This window comes from Camelus dromedarius, chromosome 20, assembly GCF_036321535.1.
Source record: "Camelus dromedarius isolate mCamDro1 chromosome 20, mCamDro1.pat, whole genome shotgun sequence".
NCBI classification, from domain to species: Eukaryota; Metazoa; Chordata; class Mammalia; order Artiodactyla; family Camelidae; genus Camelus; species Camelus dromedarius.
Window position 1 is genome coordinate 2566508 of NC_087455.1, and position 27463 is coordinate 2593970.

The 27463-nt window shown below is 45.9% G+C and overlaps 1 protein-coding gene across 4 annotated transcripts in view; it reads left to right on the top strand.

Annotated features, from left to right (window-relative positions):
* The first annotated feature begins 129 nt into the window (after positions 1-129).
* PTK2 (protein tyrosine kinase 2) overlaps positions 130-27463 on the top strand; it is a 199959-nt gene continuing 172625 nt past the window's right edge. For 2 of the 4 annotated variants that reach the window (XM_064476800.1, XM_064476798.1), the window contains exons 1-2: positions 130-259; positions 22961-23051. The gene's annotated coding sequence lies outside the window, so the exon portion shown is untranslated. Of the gene's footprint in view, positions 260-16692; positions 16795-22960; positions 23052-27463 lie in introns of all 4 variants that reach the window. The other 2 variants (XM_064476799.1, XM_064476803.1) reach the window with 2 other exon arrangements.

The window sequence follows — 27463 nt, forward strand, 5'->3', positions numbered from 1 at the left end:
GGAAGCTCGGGACGGGGACGCCGCCGGGAGCGCGCAGCGGAGAGGGGCGCGCGCCTCAGCCGGCCGCCGCGTACGCGCGGCCCGCGCCGACGCAGCACGGCCCCGAGGGCGCGAGCCCGCCGCCGCCGCCGCCGCCGCCGCCGCCGGGCCGGGACCGCTGTGCGCCCGCGGCGTGAGGCGTGGGAGGAGTGCGGCCCGTCTGCCGCGGCGCCGCCTGGTCGTCGTCCGCCTTCGCCTCCCGGCGCCGAGCGCGGTCCTAGTGAGTGCGGGGCCGGGGCCGGGGCCGGAGTCGGGGCGCGGGCGGGCGTGAGGGCCGACTCCCGGAGCTGGTGGTTGGCAGGGCCGCGGCCCCCAGGGCGGAGGGCCGAGCAGGGCGGACCGACCAGTCCCGGCGGCGGATGCGGCGGAGACCGGCCCCTCCCGGGTCGGCCGCGGCCCGGAGAGGCCGGGGGCTCAGGCAGGCCGGGGGCTGAGGAGGCCGGGGGCGCGAGGAGGCCGGGAGCTCGGGGGGCGCTGGGCGGCCGGGGGTTCGGGGCGCGGACAGTCCTAGCGTCTCGAGGCCGGGGGACGTGGTGAGGCCGGGGACTCGGGGAAGCGGGGGATTTGGGGGCTGCCAGGAGGCTGGAGACTCGGGGAGGCTGGGGGCGGGGGCGCTGGGAGGCCGGAGAGCTCGGGGAGGATGGGGAGGCCGAGGGATCCGGGGGCTCGGAGGATCCGAGGGGCTCGAGGCCGGGGGACTCGGGGAGGACGGCCGGCCTCTGCCGGAGCGGGCCGAGTGCCTCCAAAACAAAAGGGGAGAGAGAGAGGAAGGAGTGGGGAGAGGGAGACCGACGAGGACGCCGGGGGGCCGGCCGGACGCCTAGAGAGGACTCGCCGGCCCGCGGGCGGGGAGGGCTGGGCCTCGAACCCGCGTGCCGGGCGGCCGGCGCGCAAGTTTTCTGAAGCCCGGTGCTCTTCTCGGCGGTAGCCCTGAGGACCTGGTGTGATTCAGTGCGCTTCCCAAGTTTCCTGCTCCTCTCGCCCCGGCCCCCGGCTCTGCTGCGCCCGCCAGCTGGTGGAAGCGCTGCGTGCCGTTTCTCTCCGGCTCTGCGTTCCTTTCCGAGCACCCCATTCTTCCTCACAGGGAGGGGGTGTGTGTGCGTTCGCGTGCCGTTACTTGTTTTGATGTGATAGTACTCGGTTTTTTTTAATTGCAGGATTTTGTAGCTTAGTGCACTAAGGGTAAAGTTTTTTTTTTTCCCTTAGCCATTTCAACAGTTTTATTTTTGCATAGTTAGCCTGCAGCTGGGTTTTTGGCAGTGAGACTTAGATAATAGTAATATTGTAGTAATTTAGACGAGTACTGGTTGAAATACAGTCAAGTTGAAGGCAATGTAAGAGTTTGGGGATCTACTTAAGACGACCATCCTTGGGATTCTTACTTAGAATGTAAACATTTTCATGATCGAAAAAATAGGCCGTTACAGTTTGAAATGAAATACCAGAGCCTCACCCTTAATGTTTTGTTTGTAAAACAGGTAATGAAATCGTCTCCTTCTTGAAATGACACAGCTAGGCCCTCTCGTTAGTTGTCCGATCGTTGACAGACTCTGTAAAGTGGGAGGGAAGTTACGTGCCTGAAGTGGCTAAAGGTTCCTAATAAATTAGCATTCAGCTTACTTTGTTGAGCTACAGTGTAGGTAGTATTTTGGTCCAGACGTACTGTTGAGTTAATTTTTAAAACCGAATTTTTAATATTGAAACACATGAATCTTTTAAAGGAAGTTTGTGTTTCAGTGTTCAACTCAGAAACATACTGTGTTTCAGTATCTTGATGAGTGTATTGTTTTATATTTGTGGCTGTCCTTATGGTGGAAAGCCAGTTGAGTTACCATCATGGTCTTTTCTGAACACTTCTGTGTGCTAAGTGCTGCAGAAACAGCAAGATCGAATACTGCAGATTCTCCTCTGAAGAACTTCTTTCAGGTCATTATTAAGTAATCCAATTTAATAATAAGCCCTGGAAAATATTGTTTAAAACACATGTTCCCTTTTAAAGGAGCCCAGGTAGGACTTCAGTAAAGGACTGAATAGAAGGGCCTAGACGTCACTCGAAGGTGATGCATTCAGAAGCAAATCCTTGGATAAATAAAGACATTGACTCCAAAACTTAGTATTTAAGTGTGGGGGCCGAGAGCGTGGGGACTCCTACTCGAGATCTTCGGAAGCTGGCAGTCACTGAACGCGAGAAGTCGTTGTGGGATCAGGAGTGAAATGTCTGGGGAAAGTGGCAGTTAGGAGAGGCAGTAAGGGTCATTAAAAAGATTTTAGCTAAAATCGCTTCTGTAACACTCCGTGCCCATTGATGGAAAGTATAGAACGTAATGTCCCAGTTCTCAAAACTGAGTTCTCCAGCTAGAAAATTTTTCTTACTAGGAAGTTGGAGAACTTGTCTAAATAACAAATTGTATTATTAAAGCTAACCTCTTAAAAAAAAATACTGGTTAGCTCCCTCAGAAGAACTTATTCTGTTATATTTTATATATGCATATATAGTCTACAATATAATAAAATATTATGTGTAGTAAAAGATAATTTTTAAAATTATTGGTTTTTCTTTGGGTGTTATTTTAAGTGAGAGAGGTAGATTATTAGTTCATATCTCTAAAGATTTTATGGAAACCTTTCTTCCTGTATTTTAAGGTATCTTAATTTTGAGAAAAATAATTAAAAGTTGTCTTAAGGGTAACAAAAGATGCAATTCAAATTGTTAATACAATATGTAAATCTTTAACTTTTGAAATTAAACATTTGCAATTTGGGCAAATTTTCACGTAGAGTAACTTGTTTTAAATCTCAGTGATGTTAAAAGTTTTGTTATTTTTATCATATTTGTGAAGTGAATTTTTTTTTTGCTAGTAAATCAGAAAAGTTTCGTTTCTTTAGCACTGTATTTTGCCTGGAAGCTCCAGTTTAAGAACGTATTTTCATTAATTTCTCCATACTTAAAATCCCTTAAATAATTAGCAAAAAATTACTGTGGGAATCATTGAGAATTTTTACATATGTCTATATAAGTTACTTACAATGTTTATTTAAAAAAAATTGGGCAAGGTAAATGACCTTATCTGAGTCAATAGTAATGCACTCCAGGAAGTTTATGAATGCAAATAAGCATTCAGGTGTTAAGTTGCTTATCAATCCATAGAAGGGTCCTTGGAATGGAAAAGGATGGAGAGCAGTTCCAGCTCACCTTGGGTGCACCTGTGTTTCTCTGTCTCACCCACTACATATAGAAGTTAGGTTTTTTTCCTTCTTCTCTGTGAAACTCTTTAGTAGTGGGTTATTTGATCCTTTATTACTTTTTCTCTCTACTGACATTTTGGCAAGGTTTTTTTTTTCTTCATTTCATGGCTACCAAAAGGCAGCCTAGTACAAGAGAAATGAAATTCATATCTACCAGTTCCTGGCATTAATTTCTAGGAATTGTGCCAATTCTTACTGTTCAGAACTACACAAATGTGTTTCTGATTATAAAGCAGCAGAGGAACCCCCTCTGTTTCTATCTACAACAATTTATTGTTTTCTACTAGGCTGTATGATACAAATAAAATTCATATAATCAAGTATAGTTAAACTTCCAGTTTAAATGGAATTTTTAGCAAAGACTGTTAATCATAGTCTGATTTGCATACACACTAATGAAATGGTTTATAGACAAAAGTAGGAAATAGATGTTTTTCCCCGAGTGGCACTGTTCCTACTCTTTAGCAGTTGGAAGCCTCAGAGAAAAATACTAGTAGCATCACCACAAAGTTTACCTATTTTTAAGAACATGAAGATGTTTCCTTACAAACTGTATTTAGTTAAAATAATGCTGCCTAAATCATATTCAGGTACATTGCCATTTACTATAAACTCATTTTTTCAGATCAAGAAAAATGACTAAAGTTACACATTTGAATATTATCCAGTGCTGGGGAAGAACTTTACTGGGTGCCTGCGTGGGTACTGCGTGTTGTTGTGGGTGTTACTATCTTTTACTGGCGAATTACATATGGGAGGGGCTCTGTTCCGGAAGTTGCGTTTGTTGAACACCTGAGCCAGACCTGAGCTTGGTGCTGTGCTGCTCCAGCTCCTTCACTCCTCACCAGAACTCTTGTTGTCGTGCTCTTTACAGCCTCGTTTTGTAGGTGAAACCCTGCAAGTGTAGCCAGGGCAGCTCACCCTGGGCCTGCAGCTCACATGTGGCAGGTCCTGGTTGGCCAGACCTGAGGGACTGTCCAGTGCAGGCTCCCAACAGCGTGTGTGGGGCTTCCCTGGCTGGAAGGCAGCAGCCTTTGAAACCATACTGCAGTGTTTTGGAGCAGGAGTAAGTAGTGTGCTAGTGTAATGACCGTGTCTGGGAAGGTTTAGATAATTGTATTTTCTGTTTGACTCCCACACTTTCAGACCGTGAAGTTCCAGTCTGGCCAATATAGTGTAGGTGAACATTTTAATGAATATACCAAAATTGTTAGAAATTAATTCAGAATTAGGTAGGTAAAAACGTACAGTGCATGGTACAGTGATTGATGCTTTTTATTTGTCAAAAGACGTGCTTTAGTAACCTCCACACTACAGAGGTTTTCATTGGTGACTGTGTTGGGGTGTAGATTGTTTGAGTACAGTTTTGTGGGAAGCACAGAGTGTGTAAGGGAAAAACTGATTGTGCAATTCTCACACAAGTGTGAGCCCCTTGTAATCCTGGTATTTATAGTCTGACACGCTGCTGCTCTGGAAATGTTTCTGAAATGAATGTGTTCATTCTCACCAACTTAGAATTTTCCATTCTGCTTTTAAGAGTTGACATATACTCTGCTCCTTTATTTGGGGCCAGCGAGCCAAAACCAAGGTTTTGGAGAACCTAGAAAGTCGTCTGGGCTGTCTGTGCCCAGGGTCTCCCTGCTGCCTCCATGTTCTGTGCTGAAAGTCCTGCCATCTGGTGGTTTGGGTTCTGCTGTGAACTGGTGCTCCTTGTCACTGATGACCACAGCACCGTGTTTGCCTTTGCTGGCCTGAGAAGGAGCTTAAATCACTTTATATGTTGTAGGTTTTTAGTGGATTTTGTGTCTCCTCATGAGGATTTAGGCACCATGAGGGCAGAAACTTTGTTTCACACTATTGCTTTCCCAGTGTCTGATACAATAAATTTTTATTGAATAAAAGAACCCCAGCTTATTAACTATTGGAGAATCATTATTGGAGAACTGCTGTTGCATTAGTCTTGGTTTTTGTTTGGCTTGGTAAAGGACCTCACTTAAAAGCCACATGAGACTTGACCCCAGGGAAGAATTGGGTTATCTGTATTCTTACCTGTGTCTGCTTTATTTTAGACTACTGCTGTCCTCAAACCTGTGCCAGGAAAAAAGTAGTGCTCTGCTCTGTGACAATTTTGAAATGTTCTTTTTTCCTAGAAAGTTATCTTGTAAGAATTGCTCTTGTATGCATTAGGACACAGCCTAAGTTCTGAAGACTTAGAAAATTGCCCAAGGTGACAGAAGATGAGTGGGATTTATGAAAAGTCCTTGATTACTGGTCCAGAAGCTGTGATATATCTTTTCCTAATCAGCTGGATTCACTGGATGCTTTACAAGGGTTTTACATTATGCCCTGAAACCATTGTTAAAAAGTCACCTTCCTGTTGCTACAGTGCAGGTTATACAGCATGCTAGCTCTCCCGGAACCTGTCCCTGAAGCCCTTTACTGTCCTACTGTTGTTCAAATAAAACTTTCCGAGAGTGACAGGTTGCTTCCCTTAACTTAGCTGGGGAAGAGTCAACATTTGGGTGAGAAGGAGCAGGTTGTTCTTCCTCAGCAAGTTTCCCCTTAGTTGTTTGCTGTGGTTCTCGCAGGAGGCACAGTTCGCCGGCAGCACCTCTCCCAGAACTGGTTAGAGGTGCAGATGCCACCCCACTTCTGACCTGCTGACTCTGGGGGCCGGCCAAGCACTCGGTTTTAACTTGCTGTCCGGGAGCTTTCGATGCATGTTGGTGTTTGTGAACCCCTCCTTTAGAGTGCTTTGAAAGAAATGCCAGTCATTACAGGCAAAAGTTGGTCATAAATGGCAGAGGTATGTGTGTGGTCTCTTTTTCACCACTTAGATTTGCTGACAAGACTGCCTTCACTTCAGGCAGCAGTCTTTAATGCTGAGACCGCTTAATTCTTTTTAATCTTGGTGTGGATTTTAAATGAGCAGTCTTATGTTGATATATAGTTTGTCTGGCTCCTAGACTTGTGGCTTTTGGCAAATAGCAGGAGATCGTGTACATGTGAGTGCTTAAGGCACACGTTCCCTTTTGTTTTGGTGCTGAAAAATTGGCTAGCTCATACTAGAGTCAGAGTGATTGCCAATTCTTGGGGTGACTAATGAAGCAGTACTGTGTGAATTGATTCTATGCCTAGCATTAAATTCATATCTAGATTTAATAAATTTTGTTTTGCTTTTTGTCCTTTCCTTTTTCCCTAAAAAAAAGGCTAAGTAAAAGTGAGTACACCAAGATGGGATTAATAACGTGCCTTATTTATGTTTAATGCAGAACTGCTTGCATCTGTTGGTAAACAGCATGTTGTAAGCTCAGGGAGAAGGATTCTGTGTTAGCCGTCACATGTCCGTGGTCCCCTCACAGCTTCCTCTGACTACAGTAGTGTAAGGTCAGTCAGGAATTGTTGCTGACTGAGGAAGAGTCTCTCCTGCTGAGGCCCTGGAAGGGGTCAACCATGAAGACTAACGCAAATGGCTCTTTAGTGGGGGCTTTGTGGTAAGGTGGTGTTAAGTATGTGAAAGTTGTTACAAAGGTAGAGAAGAAGAATTAGGCAAAGACAGATGGAATTAAGTGTGATAAAATCTGAAAACAGTGAGAAGCAGGTTGTTTCCATGTGAATTTTTACCCCCGCCCAACATCGCCTCCTCGTGATCAAGCTTTCAGTCAACTGCAGCTCTATGAAGGCAAAATAATAGATGTGAGCTGGTGGGAAAGAGCTGTTTGGAACAATTTCTTTCTCCTTAAAGTTGGTCAGATGAAATTAAATTTCTAGTTAATGGTCTTTTGTTAATATGACTCCTGTTAAATGAGGAGCCGTCCCTTGGTTATCTGTGGAGTTGTTTCCCAGATCATATACCAGATCCCTTGGATGCTCAAGTCCCTTATGTAAAATGGTATAGTATTTACATTTAACCTATGCGCATGCTCCTGTATATTTTAAATCATCTCTAGATTACTTATAGTACCTAATACAGTGCAGTGCTATGTAAATTACTGCCAGTGTGACAAATTCAAGTTTTTTTATTTGGAACTTCCTGGAATTTTTTCCCAGTATTTTCAGTGTGGAACAGGTGGATACAGAGGGCTGAGTGGACTTCAGAGCGCCCAGCTCAGGGCAGCTTCTCAGTAATGTCAGTAGCATTCTCCCATTACTTCTCAGGAACTGTCCCCAGCCTTCTCTCTGATAGCGTCTTCAGCACAGCTCTGTCTCTGGTCTCCTGTCAGTCTCCCCTCACCACCCCTTCTGGTGGTTTCTGTAGGATTCCTGCCTTGTGGTTTTAAATAGCCTTTTCCTGGTTATAATGAGGTTGCACATCTTTCTGTACATTTACTGGCCATTTGGATTCACTGTTTTGTGAAGTGTTCGTATTTTTCTATTAGGTTTTAAAAAATTGATTCGTAGACTTCTTTATATATTCAGACCACAAGTCTTCTGTTATATATTTTGCTACTGTCTCTTCCTACTTTGTCAGCAGTTTCACTGCCTCAACGGTGGGTTGTTGGTTTTTTTTTTTTTTTTTGATGATGAACAGAAGTTCATAAGTTTAATGTAGTGCATTTTATCAGTCTTTTCCTTTATAGTTGGTGCTTTTTCTGTCTTTCCCCACCTTAATGTTATGGACTTAGTTCCTCTGTACTTTTCTAAGTGCTTTATGATTTCGCCTTTCCCCTTTAACTTTATAATACTCTCGGGATTGGTCTTGGTGTGTAGTGTGAAGAAGGGACCCAATTTCACTAGGTGTCTCGTCCCAACACCATTTACTAGAAAGAGCATCCTTTTCCTCACTGCTCTGTGCTGACACCTTTGTTGTCATGAAAGGTCCATGCACAGTCCCTCTGTTTTTGGACTCGATTTGATCCCACTGGTACTAAGCTGCCTACGTTACTGTAGCTTTGTAATAAGCATCACCTCCTCGTGGACCTCTTCCCACTGGTTCTCCTTCGGGTGTGCCTTGGCTGCCCTTGACCCTTTGCAGATCTATGCATGTTCTAGGATCACTTGGCAGCATCCAAAAAAATTCTTCCAGATGTTGTTTGGGATAACACTGAACGTATAGATCAGTGTGTGGAGGATCGGTTCTAGTTTTGGGTTATTACAGATGAAGCCTATGAATATTTTTGTACTCGTCACTTTGTGGACACAGGCTTTCATTTCTCCTGGGAGTAGTTGCGTGTAGGACTGTCGTGGCTGGGTCTCTGGCAGGCGTAGCTTTTGAAGAGAGTGCCCAGCTGTGTTCTAGAGCATCTGCACCATCGTCCATCCCCACTAGCCGTGTGTGAGTCCCAGTGGCTCTGTATCGTTGGGGCAGCACGCGGTCAGTCTTTTCAAGTTGAGGTGTGTTCCAGGTGTGTGGTGATAGTTCACTGTGGTTTTAATTTACATTTCCCACATGCCTTAATGACACTGAGTATCTTTTTATATTCCTACTTCATGTATCTTTGGTGTTCAAATCTTTTGCCCACTAAAATTTTTTTTTCTTATTGGTGAATTCTCTGTGTATTCTGGATACAGGTCTATTCTCAGATATGTTGTATGCTTTTCTCCCATGCTAGGGCTTGTTTTTTTCATTCTCTTAACAGTGTCTTGAAGAGCAGTAGTTACAAATTTTGATGATGTCCCATTTATCAGTTTGTTGTTTTATGGACTGTTCTTTTTTGGTGTTGTATTTAAGAAGTCTTTACCTAATCCTTGGTCACAAAGATTTTCTCCTGTTTTCTCCCGTCTCTAGAATTTTAATAGTTTTAGGTTTTACATTTAGGTCTATGATTCATTTTGAGATGGTTTTTGCTGATAGTGTGGGATATGGATCCAAACCACTTGTAGGACCTTTTTGAATTGAGAATGCAGGTAGCTGCCTCCAGAGAGCATTTTTGCTTCAGCCAGTCTGGGATCACCTTAAACCAAGTCAGGGTTTGAGGTTTTGTGGACCACATAGACCTGTAATTTTTCTGCTGAGATGATTCACTTTTGGTTTACTCTCATCCTGAGCTGTGTAGCCTTTGGGGTCCTGCTTATGGAGGAGGGGAGACACTTGGCGGGGGGGGGGGGCAGCCTTTGATTCCTGTCCTTCTTTCCCTGCACTGCTATGTAAAGGAAAGTTGAAAATTTCAGAATTGGCAAATGACTTCAGGGCAGAGGTGGTTTCTGTGCTTGTCTCTCTCTTTGGGTTCCTGATTTTACTTTAATTTTGACCAGGTATTTCCTGATGGTCCTGTCAGTTTTTGCTTGCTTTTAAGATTTTTGGAGTGTCCTGTCCATCTTTTTAAGCCTTTTTCAGTGGAGGGTTGGACCGAATAGCATAACCTGCAGTTAAGGAGCCGAGGAATGATCTCCTTCATTTAATTAAGATGAAATACAATGAAGGGTTTAGCACCCACATGTGGCGCCCACGGGGTACAGTGCAGGTACAGAGCGTGTTCCCCGTCGCAGGAGGTCCTGCTGGATGGCACGGGCTCGGCCCTGGGAACCTCGCCGGGCCTTGTGATTGTGGGTGGAGAGCCACCCACACAGGTGTCCTTGCTGCTTAAAGTTGGACTTTTTCTGGAATCCAGCCCAAACATGATTGAGCCCCTTCAGTAGGCTTACTGGGCGGTGTGGGTGCGCAGACCGGTGTGGGTGGGGAGCGGGGAAGCTGTGGTGCACGGATGAGGAAGCCACTGAGTACTTACGGTTAACTCACCAATCTGCCCATTTAGCTGGGACTTTGTGAACACATTTACTCTGTATTGAGCTGAATGCCTGTCCTGGGCTGGTCGTAGTCCAGTGACCAGGGTGTTGTTGGCCGCCTGGGCCCCGACTCTGGAGGGATCAACAGAATTAGCTTGGGGGCGAGGGGAGGCTGGAGGAGGTGTGCTGGGTGGGAGAAAGGTGCAGGCAGAGCTCCGTGCTGGTGGGAGCAGGCCAAGGCTGGTTTACCTCACCTTACATTAGGTCCTAGTATCAATAGAGGTGGCAGAAGCCACAGATTTAGGAAGATGTTCTGAAAGGACAGTCCGTCCACTCACTCAGTATTTTCTGTGAGTTGGGAAGAGTGTTTACTGTCAGGGCTGGGTGGGAAGCTCTGTTTTATCTCTCAGAGCACCAGTCTTGGGAGGACTTGGTGGGATCATAGGACGTGCTGGAGCGGCCCTGACTGCCCCCCTTCTGCTGGCTTCCCGGGGGCTTCTGGGCCTGGTGCCTGCAGCCCTTGTCTGTAGTCTGCTACTTGGGAGGAGGGCTTCAGCCGGCTCAGTGAGTGGGGCCTGGCTCCGCTGGCTCTGTCCGAAAGATGAAGAGGACAAGTGGGACACAGGGTGGCTGGGGAAGAAGTCAGGGTCACAGACATGAGGTGGTCATTTCAGCCCTCCTCATGGCCACCTGGGGAGTGGCCTGCCAGCATGTGTCTCCCTTTGTTTTGGGATCAGAGAGCAGGTAGAAGAGGTGCAAGCTCAGGTGAACTGTTCTAGGGTGTGTCTTTGAAATGGATAAACTACTTCAAAATACAGTGCTTGTGTGCACTGTGTCAGGGCTTCTCAGACTGTAAAATGCACATACGTCATCCAGGGATCTTGTTAAATTTTAGGTTCTAATTCAGTCTGTCTGGGTGCGGCATCAGATCCTGCATTTCTAGCCAGCTCTCAGGTGGTGCCAGTGCTGTGGTCCGTGGCCCTACTTTGAGTAGCATGGCATCAGTTTTCAAAGTTTGGGTGCTTTTTCGTGGAGGCTGGACAGGAAGCACTAGGCTCCGCGGGCCACTGCCGCCTGTCGCCAGCGCTCAGCCTGCCTTTCCAGCGCGGGGGCGGCCTGCCCACAGGTGAAGGCATGAGTTGTCTCTGCTCCAGTACAGTTACATTTCTGAACCCTGAAACTTGAATATCATGTAATTTCACATGCTGCAAAATGTTATGATTCTTTTAATTATTTCTTTTGTCACATACAGTATGGAAACCATTCTTAGCTCATGGGCTGTGCAGGAAGCAGCAATGGGGCCAGATTGGCCTGGGTGGCAGTGTGCCCCTCTGGTGTGGAGAAGCGAGCGAGCGAGGCCGGGCCCCCGCAGCCCCCTGGATGTGGAGCGTGCCCCCCTGCAGGCCTGCGCCCCAGCGTCCCCCACGTGCAGAGCCTCAGTGCCCATCCTCCCGCCAGCCCCCTCAGCGCCCTCCTCCTGCAGGCCCTTCACCATCCGATGTCATCCGGCTTTACTTTTCTTTGTCACTTGCTGTGACAGGAACTCTGCAGGCAGAATGGCTGTCTTGTTCACCACTGTATCTGCAGCATTTAGGACAGCGGCCACTGAATGAATATTGTGTTTATCATTTCTGCTCTGGGCTGGTCTTGTCTGTTTTGAACTTTATGTTAAGGGAATGACGCTGTGTGTTTCTGCGTGGCCTTTTTCCTCAGCGCTGTGATGCTGAGACTGTCGGAGGCCCGGACAGCGTCACTGTTTGTTCACATTCACTGTTGTGTAGTCTGGGCTATGGTTGGTGGGCACTTGGGTTGTATCCAGTTTTCTGCTGTTGCAAACACTGCTGTACAGCCTCCTGCTGCCCACGTGCGTGGACATGCCTAGCCTGCAGGCAGAGGAGTGCGGTTGCCGGTTGGGGCTGGCCGGTCCTCAGCTTGACTGCTTACTGCCAAAGTGCTTTCAAAGTGCTCTGCCAACTTACATCCCCACTGATAAGAGAAGGAACGAGTCCTGGTTGCTCTGCATCCCTGCCAGGAATTTATTTTGTCTTTTGTTTTCAGTTTTGCCATTCTGGTGGTTATGCAATAGTAGCTGTTTGTGGCTTTAAATTGGATTTCTCTTACTACTAATTGTGCTGATCCTCTTTTAGTGTACTGGCCATATCCCTTCTCTCTTCTCTGAAGGACTTGTGAACATTGGCCTAATTTTCTTTGTGTGTTTTTCTTATGGACTTGTAGCTGTTCTTCCTGTGTGTGGATTGCTAAACTTGGTCATTCTGAGTTGTGGGTGTTTTCTTTCAGTTTGTGCTTTGTCTTTTTACTTTAGAGGTATCTTGGAACTAAAGTTCTTAATTTTAATATCGTCCACTTTATCAGTCTTTTCCTTTATGATTATTATTATTTTGCCTCATTTAAGGAATCTTTCTCTACCCAAGGTGTGAATTTTGATGTGAGGTATTTTTATTATTTAGTTTATAAACTGTTTATTCTTTCATTGAATACATATGTTCAGTTTTTAGACATTTTCTAATTTCTAATAAGATTCCTTTGATGACTCATGATTTATTTTAGTGTTTGATAAATTCCAAATGAATGCATTTTTTTTGATGTACCTTGTGATTCGTTTCTAAAATTGGATTGTAGTCAGAAAATGTATTCTGTATGGAACTGCTTCTTTGAAATTACTGTTTTCTCTAATAGACTGAAATCATGGTTCAGTTTGGCTACATCATCGTCCTAACTCAGAAACTTCTGAGCACCTAGCTACTTAAACTCCAGCTATGCATAAGGATTATAGACTAGTAGAGTAGACTAAATTTTTTAATTAGTAGTTTTTTTAAAATTTTTTATTTGTTTATTACTTTTTTTTAGTTAGTAGAGTTTCTTATATTTCATGTCTGTCTCTGGGAACACTTGTTTTATTTCCTGCCTGAAGGTGAGGTGTTAATGTATGTTAATCAGCTTTTGGGCTCTTCTGCCCAAACTGAAGCTTAAGGACAGGTGACTGCTCACTGCCCGTGTGTCTCAGCTTAGCTGACAGGCAGGGGCGCGTGCTGAGGCTGCAGCTGCCTCCTTTCAGTGGCGTTTGTTAATTAAGCTGTTTAATTTTACTTTCTCAAGGACTGTTTTAGAAAAAAACCAATTTTTAGTTTGTGGTTATACCAAGGTCTTTTAGCCTAGTGCTTATTTTGGGTATCTACTTCATTTTTGTTTTATTTGTTTACAAAAAATAACCCTGACTTAAATGGTCAAAGTTAAATAATGAGTCAAATTAAATTTCATCTCTCCCTTAACGTGTCAAGTATTGATAATGAAGGTGTTTAGGAACGTAGTTTGTGTGAAGGGCAGGTCTTGTTAATAGAAAGAGCGTCTCATCTGGGAAACAGAACCCTGGGTTCTGATATGCCTCCCTGCCTGTTGTCACTTGACTTTCTTTTTTTGTTTTGTTTTGTTTTTTCTTTAGTGGGGAGGTAATGAGGTTTATTTATTTATTATTTACTTATTTAATGGAGATACTGGGGATTGAACCCGGGACCTTGTGCACACTAAGCACACACTCCACCACTGAGCTGTACCCTCTGCTTCATGTGACTTCCGACAAGTTGTTTAGTTTCTCTGATTCTTAGTGTCCTTGTCTACAAAGTCTAGTGTTTACGATCTCAGCCTCTGGGGGTATGTGTAGCTGCTGTGTACAGTGTGGACAGATGGGAAGTGCTGGGGTTAGGGTCTCCACCAGACTGACACAGGCCCGGGCTCTTCCGCTTATGTGTTTGCCTGGTCTGTTCCTGAGCTTGTCTTGTCAGTTCATTCATTCGTTCAGTATTTATTAAATGCCCATCTTTGGCCCTGGCAGTACAGACAAGAGGGTAGCGGGGCTGGCTCAGGCCGCAGGACGCAGTGTGGCGTGACAGTAGCCTTGTCACAGTAGTGCTCTAAGGACTGGAGAGATGGTCAGGCATCGGCACACCTTCTCTGGTAAGGGCCAGACAGTAAACACCTCGGGCTTTGCAGGCCGCAGATGGCCTGTCACATATCTTTTTTTTTTTTCTTTCCCTATTTAACCTTTTAAAAAGGTAAAAACTAGTCTTAGCCCAGGATCTATCAAAAACTGGCTCTGGACCAGATGCGGCAGCCACTGCAGGTTCTGTCTGAAAGAATCTGTAGAAGCTCAGTGGAAAATGCGAAGCAGGAAGGGCCTTCAAGACAGGACCCAACCTGTGCACAGCTGTGGAGGTGTGAGGGGCAGGGGGCTTTGTCAGTCTGGAGTCTGGGGTGGGCTGGGCGGGGAAGGAGGTGAGGTTGGTGTTACAGGCAGGATGGAAGCAGTCTGTGCTGGATTCCATGTGGAGTGGAGTTAAACGATGGGGAAGGTGTGGACTGGGTTACAGGCTCTGTGCAGGAGGCGTCACAGCAATGCACTTTAGAAGGGGAGGCACCACACGTCTGCCACTCAGAATGTGGCTGCGTGTGTTACTGGCTAATGAAGTCACGGGCAGAGGTCAGGTGGTGCCATTTCACAGCCTGCGTTCTCTCAATCAAGTAATTATGTGCACACAACTGAAGAAGGCCTTGATTAAGTGTGCGGCTGAGGAGCTGGAGAGAAGGGGATAATTTGAAGCCTGTTTCTGAGTTAATATCCCGGCCCCGACCAGGCAGATGCCATGGCAGGGCCGGGAGAGGGGTCCAGGGTAACTCCAGCACTGCTCCTGGATTTCTCCTGGGTACCACGTTCACGAAGCTCTGTTGCCCTTGGGTATACTAGTACTCACAGCTGCTTTGAGAAAGAAACATTCTCTCCTAGGTCCATGATCCTCAGAAGTTAAATTGTAAGCAGAACCGTGTGTCAATGTGGTGTTCTTCCTTTGGGGGCGAACTCCCGGACTCTCCGTGGGTTATTAAGGGAGCCCATCACCCTGGGAGCTGCTCCATGTTCTTAGTCGTGCACATTTGGCCTCTGCAGAGACTTAGTGAGGGAGGCTCACCATCCCAAGTCACAGGAATGTCACTGGGAACGTGGTGTATTCCAGGCTGCCAAGTAAATCCCAAACACACGCAGCCGCTTCTGGGTGGAACTGCACCAACCCCTACCTCTCCTCCCTGCAGAGACAAAACAAGACACTAGACTGCCAGCCAGGTGTGTGGGGCTCCAGTGGGCGTGATGTGTTTTCCGCATGCTCTTGTACATTACACAGAGCTCAAGTTTACATTCTGTTGGGCAAATCTTAATAGTCACATGACTATGAGATGGACAGGTGTCACTTTTAAGTAGGATACGCCATCACCAAAAATGAATGTACTTTCTTCTGAGGCATGTGTGACCTCAGGCCCTCAGCTAAGCTAAGGCAGCCTTATCAGGCAGGAGATTCCAGGGGCTTAGAGGTGACTTCCCAGGAGCTGCACCAGGACAGAACCTTTCTTTGGGCAAGGTTAATGCTTTACTGCATGAAGCCCAAAGACGTTATTATTTCTATCGTTACTAGGGAGTTCAAGAAATTATTACTTTATTATTATTTCTACACTGGAGTGAAGATGTCTCCAGAAGTGTGTCATACTTGACACCTGTCCTAATGTTTTTATGAGGAACTTGAATGAAGATTAGGAGTCATGCTTGGAGACAGCTCATTTTTAGAATCAGAACTGTAAAATATTTTGACAGGTTGTAATGAATGCTAAGATCAATAAGGTAAAATTTTTCAGGAATGAATGTAAAGTGGCAGACCTAAGTTAAAAAGAAAATGAATTGAGAAAGTTGAAGATGGGTGAAATGTGTCTTAACTGTCCCCATGTGCAGAAGATGTGGGGGCTTAGTTGACTCAGACAGGGATTGTCAAACTTTTCTGTAAAGGGGCACATGGGAAATGCTTTAGGTTTTGCAGACGGATAGGCACGGTTAGATATATTATGTAAGTACTTCTGTAGCAAGAGAGAACACCTTTATACAAGTTTTGCATTGACAGAATCCAAATTATAACAGTATAATTTTTTTATGATAGAGGTCTACTCATGAGAAGAATGGAATTCTCTTTTGGGGAAGGAGAGGGATACCATTTTTCTTAATTGGAATTCAAAGTTAGTGCTCCTTGTCATCAAAATCAATGGCAAATACTCATCTCTTAATGCTGATCTGCCAGGGAGGTTTCACGTATTGCATATGTGAAATGTCTGTATGCTGAGAGGTACGCTCAGGTCCTGACATCATTGCAGGAGTGTATCATTTTAATTGAGCATATTCATTGCTTGGAAGGCATTTATAGAATTCTATTAGATTCTTCTTGATATTTGCCTTCTAGCATGTCATTTTATTGTGGATTAATCACTTCCAATTGATGGTTAGAGGGGTGCCTCAATTGCATAGTTAAATGGATTTTGAAATATGTAAGTTTTCATTGTACTTGCATTAAGGTTCAAAAAATGCTGCTGAAATTGTAGCTTAAACTTAGAAAATATATCTGCTGCGAATTTGGGGATGGAAACCTCACTCCTCGTTCTGGCTTTTGATAGCACGGGAAGTGTGTAAAGGAGCACGGTGTGACTTGGGATGCGAACGCTGGCTGTCACTGAAATAGCTTCACTGCAGTAGAAGTCCCTCATAGAAGCACAGTTGTGCCTGATAAATTTAGGTTGCAGTCACTGAGAAGCATTATCAAGTCTTTAGCAGAAGCTAGTTTCACTGAATACAGTGTCCCGTAATAGTGATAACTGAAGGAGCGTCTTTTTCAGAAAAATTTCACTCTTGGCTTTCAGGTCAAGAAGTTACGACAAGACCTACCAGACACCATTAAACTGCCGTGTGGTAGGACAAGCTGGGATGTTTCAGTGACGTCTGCTGTTGATGCTGCCGTTTCGGTAACACACGATAAAAGTAACATACTTCCCGCACAGTGCCTGCTGATGAGTGAGACGGTGCATGCCCGTAGTTCAAATAACCCTGCTTAAATGCTTTAAACATCTCACATTTTCATAACCTTTGTAAACCTTTGTCCAGCTAACCCGTTTGCTCCCCATGTATTTTTACTGTTGTTTGTATTCCAGGTCAGCTGGTACTAGGTTAGATTAGTGTGTTCGCCAGGTCTTTGAAAGTCCTCTCACGTGCGGCTCCACATGGACTATTCTTGCCGGCCAGTTCCTCAGTGCTGTTGACTCCTTGAATGAGCAATGTCTGAGTGGGTAACGTTGGCTGGCTCCACTCAGAATCTCTTGTCTTGTTCTCTTATTGATTATTGATGCTGTTCCCAATGTCCTCAACTCTGAGCAGCTCTTCTTGCTGAAAGGCTGAGAGTCTAAAACAGGTTTGTTTTTCCTTAGCACATTTCTTTGGTCGTGTGGTCAAACTGGTTCAATTAACTTCTTGTCATCCCACACAGCTGAGGGACCACCATTTAGGGTTTTGAGTTGAGAAATGGTGCATCTGACTGAGACTCCAAGTCACCTCCAGTGTTGAGAATAGGCACTGGGGTGGCCGGGGCAGACCTGTGCTCAGTGGCTGCTGCAGTCACCTGGGAGAATGATGATGGTGTCTCGAGTCAAGGTGGCGCTGGTGAACGTGATGCCAAGGGCACAGTTTCTGGGCACATTTTGCTGGAAAAGGCAACAAGATTGGGTGGGGAGTGTGGAAGGGTGATACCCGTCGTTTTTGGCCTCAGCAGTTGGAAGCAGGGGCTATCATAAACAGATGAGAAGTCAGTGTGAAGAGAGTTGTAGGGAAGAACCTGGCCTGAGCTTTGAGAGGTCCATGGGCCTCAGTTGTAGAAGTTGGTCCCAGCGTACACTCTATCCGTCCGGGTTAGGTCAGGAAAACAGAAGCCACTGTAGATGGTTTTAAATACAGGAGTTAGAATCCATCACTGCCGTAGGAAGGGCTGGCAGAGTTGAAGGTCAAGGAAGCAGCCGTCACAGTGAGTGCTTCCTTGGAGCTCGTTCTGGAATCAACAGGGATCTGGACAGCTGGAGCCACTGCTCCTGATCTCTGTGATTGGAGCAGGTGGTTCCTGGTGTCTCTCTCAGGAGCCTCTGGGAATTCTTAGTGGAAGCCACACTCCAGGTCTTAGCTGCCGAAGTTGGTGAATTCCCTTTTCTCCCTAGGCGTCTGCCTGCACCCATGCTTCTGCCCACGGCTGCCTCCAGAGAGTAATTTTCCCTTTGACCTTACCAGTCTTGCACGAGTGCCTCTTACTAGTTACCTCCAACCCTGAGTCGTAGCAGCAAGGGGTTTCAGGAAATGTTGTTCTGGCTTCTCCTCTGTGATGCGCAGGACAATGTAGAAGGTGGTGGCTGTGATGCAGAGCTGAGACAGTCAGTCCAGATAGCAGCCAGGCCACTGGTCTGAACTGCAGATACAAATTTTAAAGTTGTTAACGTGGAAACAGCATTTGAAGTGAGCTGTCCTGGGAGGTAAGCGTAGACAAGAGGAGAATATTATGTTAGGAGACAGAGCCTTGGGGGCCTGTGGAATTGACTGGGAGGAGAGAGGAGGAGGAGGCACCTGGGAGCCGTGAAGATGGCATCCTGGGGCCGAGGGGAGGGGAGTGGTCGGCTCTTGTCAGTTGCTGCTGGAAGGTTCAGGGAGGCCGGGAAACTGAGCCCTGGATCCAGCAGTTTCGACATTATTGGTAACTTTGGGTAGAGAACTTTCCACAGAGCAGTGGGGGCTGTAACCAGTGGGTTAGAGAGAGAAAAAGAGAATTTGTGCTGTTGAGTGTATTGAGCACGTGCTTGGTTATAGAGTTCTTTGCATAGTAGCTGCTTTAAAGGCTTTGTGGGCTGATTCTGACATTTGTTTCATCTCAGTATTGACTTACCTTGATTTTCTTTTCTCAGGAGAAATGAGTTTTACCTGGTTCTTCCTATGCTGAAGTTTGCAGTGTATCCATCACATTTAGAGTATTATGTCAGGAGACTGTTATAGTTAAATCTCCTAATTTGATGATGGTTTGAATTCCAGGCTCCTTTCCTGTCTACCTGCTAGCACTTACTTTTGATTAAATAGCTCCTGCAGTTATTCTGTCCAGGTTTACTTTGCTGTCTCTCGGAGAGACAGGTGGGGGGGGTTAAAGTGCAGAATGGAGCACTAGTCAAGAGCCTGCGCTTTGGGCGGATTTTGCTTTGAGTCTCAGATCTGAAGCCTGCGCCCTGTGTGATGGTGACCAGGTCACTTAAGCTCTAATTTTGTCTTCTCATCTGTTAAGTAGAGATTATCTTGACTCTTATAAGAGTAGTATAACACACTTCCTAGTCCGTGGCTAGTCATATAAATGACTAGAAACTTCAGGGAAGAGTCAGCCTGATGTTCAGCAAATACAGTTCCTAACAATGTAGGTGTTTCTGCTGTGGGAATTTGAAGGCTAATCTTAATCATTCCCTGATTTAGTTTGATCATTTTGTCTAAGAACTAGAAAGCAGTTTATAGTCATCATTTACTCTTCAGACACAGCAGGCAACCTGCTAGTGTTGTTATTAATACTGTTTATTCAGAATTTAGTAACTTTATTTATTCTTTCTTCATAACGTATTCACTTAGTGTCGCTTAGTACTGGAGGGATGGCACACCCCGTACCAGCCCTGGCGCAGCGATGCCTGTGCACACCGTCCCCACTGTCAGCAGCTCCATAGTCTAGTATTTGAGTATTTTTGGCTAGAAAATTATTTTGAAGCATAAAGAAGTTTTTATTTTCCCAGATGATTTTCATAATTACATTCACATTCCTTATATATTTTTGGTTTTCCAGAAAGTTACTTCCCTTTGGTTTTTTGGTTTGTTTGGATTTAGGGTTTTTTTTTTTTAGAATGTAGGTTGCAGCTTGCCTAAGTGCAGAAACTATTGGTAGATTGAGCTTAGAGGAACAGCCGTCTACGTAAGTGGTTATATGTTTTAGACATTGGAGACCTTCACAATTAACTTACATTGTTAGGATGTTGTGGGTTAAGAAATAGTGGATTTGGGACTTATTTAGCAGTTAGTGTCAAGCAGACCTTTTCTTCTCCAGGGGCTCAGCCTACTTGCTTAATTCGAGTATCTTAAAATTTGTCAGTATGTCATGTTGAATGTTACTCAGCTTTAGGAAGGATTTTTCTGTCATGCTTGCTTTGGAAAGCCCAGATCGTTCATTGTTTTAACAATAATATTATCATTGGTTTAACAATAATAATTTGAGAAGCCAGAATAGCATCACGATCTTAAGAGTGCTGATAAGCTCGTGTTTGAATCCCTGATCTTGCCCATTTGCGGTGTAACCTTGAAATATATCCTTGTTTCTCTAACATTTAGCTTCCTTTATATAAGATGGGAATACTAACAGTAACTAGTTAGGGCTACGAGGATGAAGGAGCTAGTGCTTGTAAAACACTCAGGGGAGCGCATGGCATACCAGTACTCCGCTGACGCCAGGCTGTGCCTGTGTAATGGTTAGGCTTGTTACTGGGACGCGGTAAGAGGTGGATGTCAGGAAGCTGGCCGTGTTGGGTTGTACACTGAACTGAGAACATGGGAAGCAGGGTGATGGAAGGGAATCGCTTACATGTTAATGAAGCACAGATTTAGAGTGTGTGACACGTGGGAAGTTTTACTTTGCATATTGGAAAGGAAAAGGGATTCAGAGCAGAAAACATGAGTAAATGCAGAAAAACCTTTGCTTCTGTGTGTCGTGTGGCAGGCACTGTGCTGGGCTCTGAGCAGTGGCGATGAGAAATGGCTCTCTCCACAGGCCTTTCCAGGCGGTGAGGGACCAAGGGAGGTCAGGCACCGACGACGCCTGCGGGGCGAGTGTGGTGTGGACAGGACACAGGGTGATGTGCTGGATGTCCGTCTTCCTGTGACCGCTCAGTCCCCTGTGTGCTTGGTTCTTTTTATACCTGCTGCTTCCCCTGTACCTTCTCAGAGTCTCGTAGTAAGTGTTCACAGGGCCAGTCACGGAGACTCATTTCTTCACATTTTCTCTCTGGGACGCAGTTTCCCGGAGCCCTCTGTTCTCTCCTCCTCTGAGCTGGAGGCTCCTTGCGCCAATCCCTGAGGAGCGCCCCGGACGTCCCTTCTCTCTCATCCCTTGGCTTTTCCCTGGAGTTGGGTTCCATGTTTGTGGTAGCTCCTGTCTTTGTCCTTCTTGACTGACTTCGTCATTTTGGTGGAGCACACCGTCTAGAGTTTAGTCACTTTAAAAAGGTGATCCAGCTTCTGTGGGCAGGGTGAGGACTGCCTTCTACATTCCCTTCTTCACCGTCATCCTGGAGACGCCTGCATCTTCATCCAAGCTCATGTTTTCGGTGTCTCGTGACTTCCTCCTCTTTGTTATGCTCACATTTTGGTGGAGGACTTTCTCCAGTGGCTTTTTGAGATAAGATGCTTAAGAGGTAGGCTGTTTGAGAGTGTACATGATAGAGGACTTGCCTGACAGTGTGACTGGTGCAGGGGTCTCTGTGGGCATTCGCTTTCCTTCGTAAATCCAGAGCTGCTGCCCTCTTGCCTCCTGTTCTCCGTATTGCTGGTGCTCAGTTCAGAAGCTTATTCTAATTTCGCATTCTTTGTTTGTGACTTTTTTTCTCCCATCTTTAGAAACTTGTAGGAATTTAAAAATTTGTCCCAAGTCCTTTGAAATGTCATGATGTGTGGGTCTGTTTGCATCCACTGTTCTGCGTGCTCAGTGGGGCCCTTCACTCTGGCAGCTTTCATTCCTTAGTTCTGGGAGAATGTTTTGGAGTTGCTGTGCTGAAGATGTTCTCCCTTGGGTTTCTTACTCTTTCTGGAAATCCTCTTAAACACAACCTGGCTCTCCTAGACAGGTTCTGTAATTTTCTTATACTTTCACTCCAGTGTGTTTTTCTTTCCTCCCTCCCTCTTTCCCTCCCTCTCTCCCTCCCTTCCTTCTTTCTTTTTTATTCTGCTTTCAGGGAGTGTCTTCAATTTGACTTAATCTTCGTTTTTAGTTAATTTCTGTTTTCCAGTTCTTTAATATCCAAGAGCTCTTTTTTTGTTCTTTTAGAAGAGCATCCTATTTTTGTTTATTGAGTGCAGTGGCTTCTTCTCACTAGGTTATTGACAGTGTGTATAGTTTCTGTTTCTTTCAAGTTGTTTCCTTCCCTTCGTCCTTCCCTCCCTCCCAGCCCCCTTCCTTCTGTCTGATATGGGTGGGGCCTTTTGAATTTTAGTAAAGGTATTCTGTGTGGGCCATTTGTGGGGGAATACCCAGTGTCGGTATCTTTAGGTCTTCCTGGACTGATCAGATTCCCCAAGAATATTCTCCAGTTTCTTTCCTGTAGAATTCCGACTATAGGATTCTGGGAGCTGAGTTGGGGGGTGGGGGATTGGGATGGTTGGGGTGGGGGTGGGGAGGGGTGGGGAGCAGGAGAATTCAGCTTAAACAGCCTCACCCGCTCCTCTGTATTTAGGCCTCTGCCTTTGTGCCCCCAGTTCTGTCCACACTGAAGCTGCCAGTCCAGAGCCTTCTGGGATGCTGCTGTGTAAAGGGAATTGAGTCTTACTTTTTCCAGTGCTGGCTTAGGACCTGGCTTTCCTGGAGCGCCTGAGTCCTTTACTGTGCTTCCAATCTGTTACAGTTCTGTTTCTTCCAAGTTTTTTCTTCTTTGCTCCTGTTTGTTTTGGTCTTTATCTTCCACGTGAGAAGCTTTTCTCACAGCCTCCGGAATTCTGTTTCTTTTTCTCCTTTCAGTCCTCCCTGAGCTATGTTTTGCTTTAAAAATTTTTTGGTATCTCTTTAGTGTAATTTTAGTGGAGGAGACAAAATATTATTGGTGACCTTACTCTGAACTTATTAGCTGATTTTATGCCATGTTAATTTATGCTTGTTGATAGGTTTTGATAGTTTCAGTTTTTTAAATGTATTTTCTTACCTGCAGTGCAGGTTTGAAGACAGGGACTTGATGCTGTGTTTTTCTCTCATCTCAGGTCTGGTGCAGCAGGCATGGTAGGTGACAAAACTGACTGGGTAGGGGATGGACACTAGAGTTTGAAAAAATGGTGGAAAAGGTGATTTCATATATGCATGTTGTCTTTTCTTGTCAGGTCCTCTGACTGCTATGGAAAGAGGAAAGAGAGACTAGGAGCACTTGTAAATCCTCGTTTGACGTCACAGAGTTATGGTGCCTTCTGAACTGTGAGTCCAGTGTCCTTGCTACACTTGTGCCTGGGTTTTTTGTTTTGGTTTGATTTTTCTTTCACCTGTCTTAAAGTTTCTTTGACATACAGTAAAAACAAACAAAAGGTAATGAATTTTGCAGAGTAGGTGAGAAAAGTGCAAGTTGTTCAGTGCCTTCTGTGTGTAGATACTTTCTCTATATTTTTGCTGAGATACACAGTATAACATAACACAAAGGACCTGTATCCAGAATATATAGAGAATCCACCAATAAGAAAAAAAAATTTTAGTGGGCAAAAGATTTGAACACCAAAGAAGCTACATGAACTAAGCATATAAAAAGATACTCAGTGTCATTAAGGCATGTGGGAAATGTAAATTAAAACCACAGTGAACTATCACCACACACCTGGAACACACCTCAACTTGAAAAGACTGACCGCGTGCTGCCCCGACGATACAGAGCCACTGGGACTTACACACGGCTAGTGGGGATGGACGATGGTGCAGATGCTCTAGAACACAGCTGGGCACTCTCTTCAAAAGCTACCCCTGCCAGAGACCCAGCCACGACAGTCCTACACGCAACTACTCCAAAGAGAAATGAAAGCCTGTGTCCACAAAGCGACGGGTACAAAAATATTCATAGGCTTCATCTGTAATAACCCAAAACTAGAACCGATCCTCCACACACTGATCTATACGTTCAGTGTCATCCCAAACAACATCTGGAAGAATTTTTTTGGACGCTGCCAAGTGATCCTAGAACTTGCATAGATCTGCAAAGGGTCAAGGGCAGCCAAGGCACACCCGAAGGAGAACCAGTGGGAAGAGGTCCACGAGGAGGTGATGCTTATTACAAAGCTACAGTAACGTAGGCAGCTTAGTACCAGTGGGATCAAATCGAGTCCAAAAACAGAGGGACTGTGCATGGACCTTTCATGACAACAAAGGTGTCAGCACAGAGCAGTGAGGAAAAGGATGCTCTTTCTAGTAAATGGTGTTGGGATGAGACACCTAATGAAATTGGGTCCCTTCTTCACACTACACACCAAGACCAATCCCGAGACGCTGGTCTCAGCTGCTGACTGGGTCCTCATGGTAACCCCGTGAGGAAGGACGCTCTTCTCCCTTGCACATTTGCATAACTGCAGTGCGGAGAGGTTAAAGGTCACTAAGCTAGTAAATGCAAAGCCCGGAATCAGACTCAGTCTGGCTGCAGAGCACGTGCCCTTTGCTCCATACCTGATTCTCAGGGGCTCTGGGTTCACACAGCGACCCAGCTACCGACTAACTCTTTGCCTAAACCTAGCTTCTCACCCAGCGAAGGCATTACGGTAGCATCTTCCAGGGCAGTGAGAGATGTGTACCTTGCTCAGCGCCACAAATGTTCGCAGTTATCATTCAGTGGAATTTCCCCATTTTAATGATAGGAAAACTGAACCCCAGAGAGATTGGGTTCTTTGTAATTTGTCAGTTGGTAACTTTGAAACTTGTTCAGTGCTCCACAGCTGTAGCATGGAGTTTCTAGAAGTTGCAGAATTGAGATCCTGCCCCAGTTTGTCTTACTTCCAAGACTGCTCTTTCTCGTGAGTCTCTTGGTGAATTGAGGACAGGCAGCTGGTAGAGGATTCTTGACTCTCTCCTAGGGCGTTGGCATTGGCGAGCTTTGTGTTTCCCCAGCATGCTGTGCTGGTAAAGGCCTCGTGAACTTGGGCTGCGTGAGTTCAGAATCCACAGTACCTTATCACTGTGTTGAATTTCACGTTGGCCAGTGTCCTTGTCTTGGATGTCCAAGCGGCAGGGCCCTGGGTGGTTTCTCCGTTTCCTTCTGAGGGTCAGCTCTTTCCTCTGCTCTTGGCCTTTCTCCCCCAGCCCACTTCTGTTTCTGCAGAGGCTAGGTGCTAGGAAAGGGAGATCGTGTCCTGTGGCTTCGGTTTCTTAGTGAGGCCTGGAAGCCCCGCCCCTGGTTTCTCGACTCCCTTTGCTCTTTATTGGCTGAAAGAGGAGCCTCCCCTGCGGCTGTGCCAGTGTGATTCTGTCACAGGGTGTGAGGCCACAGCCCAACTGCTCCATACCTTGTTTCACTGCCCCCGCCCAGTCCAGATAATGTATTTCTTTCTGTAACTGTAACGTTTATTTGGGTGCAGATATGTTTTTGAGAGTCTTTGAGGGCAAAGGTTTTATTTCATCTCTGCATCTTTTCTGCTTAACGCACAGGTGGGTTGTACTCAATGCTGAACGAAGAGATGTTTAATGCTGACCACAAAGTAAGTTCTCTTAGTAGATCTGAGCAAGGGGCAGAGCATCAGGTGTAGCCTTTCAGCAACATTAGCTCTCAAAATTATCTCACTTGGTGCAGTCACATGGGGGCAACATACAGTAAAGGCTGCACAGAAGTTTTCCTCTGGATGTGACGCTGTGATGTGCAGTGGCAGAAGGACCGACGGGGGCGGGGGTGGTAAGATGACCTGCCAGCTCCTGATGAACCAGCTCAGTGGAACTTTTAGCTCTGGGATGTGATCTCCCAATTCTGGTTTGGGTTTTTAAATTTTCCCTTAGTATTTGAAAATATGTAAGCCCAAGAAAATACCTTCTAACAAGTGTTCCTATAGATGTTTCCCCCAGCTTGTAGACAAATGATCAAACCGCACAAGTAAATCTCACTTCCCACAAGGTGGACCTAGGGATGTGATGCTGAGAGCCAGGTCCTTGGATCTGTCTGACAGCCCCATCATAGTCCCTGGCCCCCGCAGGATGGCTCTGCTTCTGAAGCTGCTCTGCCAGAGTTGGTTTAGGTTCTTGCTTTGTTTGGGGATGTTGCATTAGAAGGCAGAAATTTGAGATGGAGGAATATTATAACCATAACTCTAGGAAAGTAAAGAAAAGTTTTGGAGGAGGTGAGTTGCTGGAATATGTGTGGAGACCATTTTCAGGGTTAGTGGGTTTGGGGAAGGTGATAGAAAGGAAGGCTGCCTTGAGACCCTTCTGAAATAAAGGGTCTCATTTGTGAATGAAGACATTGTTTAAGCATCAGGGCAACTGAGTACAGTGGAGATGGACTGAACTCTGAGGTCCTGGGGCTGCTGACTCAGAATTTGTTTTAGTGTCTGGAATTCCAGACGTTGTGCTAGATGATGAGACTTTCCTAGTTGAGCAAGACGGACATGGTTCATTTTCTCAGAGAATGTAGATCTCCCTCGGGATGCAGAGAGTACCAGACTCCTGAGTCGCATGGTGGGAGAATGTGCAGACTGCCTTGCTCGTGTTCGTGGCACCTCAGGTCCAGCTGGGTCAACACAGGCTTCCCAGGGGTGTGATGCCCACGCTGAACCCCAGGGAAGGAGTCTGGTGTACAGGAGATCAAGGAGGGAAGTGTTCGAGGCTCAGAAAACGTCTATGCAAAGGCTCAGAGACAGGAAAGCTTGGTGTTTGGGGATGTGTGAGTTAGAGCAGTGACTGCCATAGTGGGAGCATGTGCTTTACCCTTAAGGCGGTGAGGAGGGACTAAAGGGTGGATTTTTATTTATTTATGTAATTGAAAATCAGTGGAATAGATGAGCGGATGATGAAAGGCAGTGAATTTCCCACCTCCCCAGCCCCTGGTTCCAGCCACTGTCGTCATCTCTGGAGCCATTTTTCATCCTGGACTTTCTGATGGTTACCCCCCTTTCATAAGAACCTGTCCTTGTCTTAAGGATTCACAGATCTTTCCAGGTGTGCGTAGAGCATTATTACTTGTTTGTCTAAGTTTTCTTCAGCTTTCCCAAGTTAGCTCTTTCTTCCAAGGTCATGTTTTCTCTTTGTTTATCTTCATTTCTCTTTATTTCTCTCACATGCAGGTGTATGTCTGCTATCCGTGGGCATCTGTAAATAGATAAGAGATACGGACTAGTGCTTGTCTAAGTTGGCTCTGTTCCTCGGGTGGGTCCAGGACCCGAGCGCTCAGAGTGCTTTTAGGCTGCGGGCCCCTGAACGAAAGCGAGGAGAGGTTTTCTCTAAACACGTCAGCCCGCGGAGCTGGGACCTTTGCTTTATGTTGTTAGAGAAATGCCCCTTGGGATTTTGCTAAATCTGAGGGTGAATGCTGGGTTAACCGAGTACCCGCTGGTGTGGGAGAGTCAGGTGCTGAGGACGCGGGTGCTGCTGGGCTTGGTCCTGGATGAATCCCTGGCCTTCCCCCGCTCTCCAGTTGCCGTCTGCACACCTGGTGCCCTGTCTCCTTTCCTCCCCGCCGTCTGGCTGAGGCAGCTGCTCCTGCATCCGCGTCCCTCTCCGCCTTCATGTCGGCTGGATACTTGTGCAGGTCTCATCTTCTACTAGCTTCCTCTCTCTTATTTTTTTGTTACAGCATCCTGGAGGGGAGTAAGCAGTTAATGACAAGATAGTGTAAAACTGAGGGTGACTGGGTTGGTTCCTTTTGAAAAGCT